The 4138-nt window shown below is 38.9% G+C and overlaps 1 protein-coding gene across 1 annotated transcript in view; it reads left to right on the forward strand.

Annotated features, from left to right (window-relative positions):
• Window positions 1-372: 372 nt before the first annotated feature.
• The window catches only part of LOC111872219, a 174989-nt gene continuing 171223 nt past the window's right edge, over window positions 373-4138 (forward strand). The window contains exons 1-2 of the mRNA XM_023865881.2: window positions 373-456; window positions 682-847. The gene's annotated coding sequence lies outside the window, so the exon portion shown is untranslated. The remainder of the gene's footprint in view (window positions 457-681; window positions 848-4138) is intronic.

Below are 4138 nucleotides of genomic sequence, written 5' to 3' on the forward strand. Positions count from 1 at the left end.
GGAAAATTATTACATCCGAAGAATTCTCCTTTAATTCGAAAACCGCACCGTATGCTTTCAAGACGAACCAACGTTTTCGAAAAAGCTAGTCAGCGATGTAGAAATTAATCAATACGGGGGGGTTCGCACATCCACATTATGTGTAGTATAGCGACAGGAGAGGAGGTACAGTGTTAAGCAACATGGCTATATCTTCTTTCTCTGTTTCCAACCCCCCTCTCAACCCATTTCGTTGCACAAAATTACTGTGCATGCGCACAAAATACGTTCCAGTTTTTGCAGACCTTCTTCATCGAGGATTTTTTTTTCCGTTCTATTTTATGTTCCCGCCATGCGCCGTCGCGGCGCTAATGCTACTTGCAGGAGGAAGTTCTGGGTAAAGCGACGTCCGCTAGTCAGTTGTTCCACGGCATAGCTGATGCGAGGGTTCTAAAGGGGCAAACAGTGCGACAACCTGTAAACATATTGACATATTATCCTCTATTAAAATACTGAACGTATGCTTATTGTATTAATTTAAACAACTCAATAAATGGCATTAAACAAATCCTGAAAAGTTTAAATATTGTGGTTTTATTGGTTATCTGAAATTTATGTGTTCTGTAATGCCAGCTCTTCAATCTCTACGCGTGAACTACCATATGTGTATCTAATTTGGATGCTGTGTGCTTTTAATATCAGAAACTGCGGAACTTTGCCAATGTGCATGTCGCCGTTAACGTACTGAGACCCGTCGAAACCACTACACTTCCAGGGACAATTTCACGAATCTAATGCACATCGCAGTAGAAGACTCAAAGTGAAATTAGTATATAAACATTTATAAAGGAAACTCTTTATAGCTGAGGTAAGTTGATTTTTCTTTTCAAAAATCCACCCTCTTGTGATGTTCCGGTCACGTGTTATGTGAAAGATCTAATGAAGTATGGACTCCCCACCCCCCTTCACTTCCGCACCTCACCCTACCCATGTTCTATCGCGCTTTCTTTATTTAACAAGCGAAGTGTTACTGTGTTTATACGGTATAGACTACTTATATGAGCGACCTGAAACATTTATGCTGATGTGGATATAAGAACCACATAGTCTGTAGCCTCAGTATATCACCTTTAAGCTCCAAGTTTGTTGTTTGCCAGTTTTTCAATTAATTAATTAATTGTACTAATTGTGTGTCAATATAAAGGGACATTTATGGATTAATGTGTTTATTTTAATTTGATTGTACTTTAAATATAATACGTAGAATAATGTATTAAATACGCACGTCGTTTTAAAATAAAATACAATACATAAATTTGGCACAACATTTATTTATGTTTATGAAGAATATTCTACTATGAATATTCCTAATTTGATTTTGTCATGATTTAAGTTATGTTAACTATATATTATCAAAAATTGTTTGATGTTTTGCGGATAAATATTAATTTTCTTACCAATGTTTTAATATTATCAGCTACATGGATTTCTTTGAAAGAAGATAACTGATCATATCGCATAAAGAGTTATTATCTACTGCGATATAACGCCATGTAGGCCGGTGAAAGTCAACCGACATTTCTTATGAACGTGTCGCCTCCATCTTCAAGGTCCAACAGTAAGCCAAGCAAGAAACCAACATGAAGCAGGCAGCAAGCACAGCTCTGCTTACCGCATGCTTTATGCTGGTTTCTTGCTTCATTGCTTTTCAGCCCTGAAGATCTTGCTGCCTCCTTCCTGCTGGTTGTTTTCCTGGCTTACTCTTCGGCCCCGGCCGATCACAGTGACCTAGCAGCCTAAGGCATGAACCGTCTTCATTCGCTCAAACACCGGGGTTGTGTGTTCGAATACCACCCGAGGCATGGATGTCTGTGTGCGTTTATTCTGTGTTTGTGTTGTTCTGTATGTAGGTAGCGGTCTTGCGACGAGCTGATCTCCGTCCAAGGAGTCCTACAGACTGTTCAAAAGATCAAGAAACTGGAAAAAGGCTAAGGCCCAAACAAGGGCTGTCGAACCATAATAATAAGAATACTTTTCGGACCTGAAGATGGAGATATGTTCCTCTGAAATGTCGGTTGACTTTCACCGGACTATACTGCATTATCTCCCCAAAATATAACTCTTCGTATCCCCCGCTGTGAGAACACAAATCCAGCACAGCTTATAAACTTCGGATTTTCGGTGAATCGTGTGATCGTTAGGTTTTTTATTCTTGCAATATAGCAAGCGTGTTTTCTCAATGTAATTAGTGTGTAACGGATTGCTAATATGACAGTTATATAGAAAGTGAGGCAACGATTTAGAAATATTAAAGGCTGGATGTTTTTTATTTTGTTTATATTATAATAATTATTATTTATGTATGCATGACATAAACATTGATATATATAAGCCAGTATTCAAAACATTTTAGGAAACGGAACACCAGTTAGCACTAACAAACCACCCCTTTTATAAAAGAGAACCATTAAACGAAACAACCAGCACAGTTACACACAACACAAAGGAAAGAAACCAACACACCAAAAACATTACAATTACAGAGACAGACTAACAGTATATAACATATCCGTCTATTAAATAAAACACTAATATAAACCATTATTATATATTACACTTACACCAAACATGTGTGCACAACAGAAGTAGCCATGGCATGATAATATAAAAATAATTTAAAGTATTCTATAAACATTTTACATTACTAGTAAAATTCAGCACACAACAGCATAAGAGTAGAGCAGCAGTTTTCATCTACAGTCTTATACACCTGTTGATGACCGGTTAGGCCTAAACATGTAGTGTTAAATAAATAATATGAAGAGACAAAATCCTTGGAATTGTGAATTTTAATATATGGACGAAGTTGCACGGGGATGGTGAAGTGAGAATGCTAAAAGGTGGCCCCAGGAACCTTTTGTTCTTTTTTGCGTGTGCTTTTCATTTCTTGTATGGTTTTGTATCCAGGATATATTAGTCTCTCACTAATATACTTTGCATTTAGTTTATTTTGAACAACTATACAAATACTTATGTCTTCCAGACCGGCTCTGGGGTCCACCCAGCCTCCTATCCAACGTGTACCGGGGTATCTTACCCCGGGGGTAAAGCGGCAGTGGCGTGAAGCTGACCACTCATCTCCAACTAGTGCCTAGGTCAAGAAAACGTGGATCCCTAGATCCACTCCCCCTACGCCTTCATGGCATAGTGCTTACTTAGTTAAGCACCTTACCTTTTACCTTATACAGATACACGAATTATATTGAAAATGTGCAAATTATGTACCTCGTTTTCCGAAAGAACAACTTCGAAACGTAAGCTTATTTTATTCAAGTTGTTCGGAATATAGAGCGGTATGTTAATGGCAATGGAAACTCGTAAATGTGCAGTAAATTCGAAAACGTTTTACCGTAGGACCCCAAATTAGCTGTAAACGTTGCCGCATTCTATCGAACCTAACTACAGTGGCTTACTGATTGTTGATAAGCATATTTGGATAGATTTGAATTTGTACTTTTGAGAATATATCACAGCTCAGAAGAGTGTGGGTGGTAGAATGAAACCTTTCAACAACTTTTATTCGTATGAATTCGTCTGCCATCATGGCGAACATTTCTTCAGGCTCTGACTTAATTCATCTTCACTGTGACACAGCTCTGCCAGCTGGCGTACCTCTACTGGAAACACTCTCGTGGGCCTTTATCTGCGACCTCCTTAAGTGCCGCCAACTCTTTCAGTGCTTTCGCCGATAATGAGGTAACCTCTGTAAGGTATCATTTAACGAGATGCTCACTCACTTCCCATTGACACGTCGAAGGTATCGACGGTAGCAGCCGTTTACTGTCCTTTCGGATATTGGCAGTAGGTGTTAAAACTTTCGCTAGATTTCGTCTCTACCACGTACGGTTTCAGAATGTTCCTTAAATGCTTTGATCTTCAACAGAACAGCCGATATCGAACTTCGATCAGGGGTCCATTTTGTCAGGTCCAGAGTCTCTATTACTGTCAGATTCGAACTCATTGTGACCCCATTTAACCTTTTAAGCCCGAATCTCTTCTACAGGCTATATAAGAATTCCGTTCTTGTCTCACACGAAACACGCTACGTCTCCGCTACAAAGATCAGCCATTTAATGTTGTTTAGGACACGATCGCGTTA

Source organism: Cryptotermes secundus, unplaced genomic scaffold (assembly GCF_002891405.2).
Source record: "Cryptotermes secundus unplaced genomic scaffold, Csec_1.0 scaffold760, whole genome shotgun sequence".
Taxonomy (NCBI): Eukaryota; Metazoa; Arthropoda; class Insecta; order Blattodea; family Kalotermitidae; genus Cryptotermes; species Cryptotermes secundus.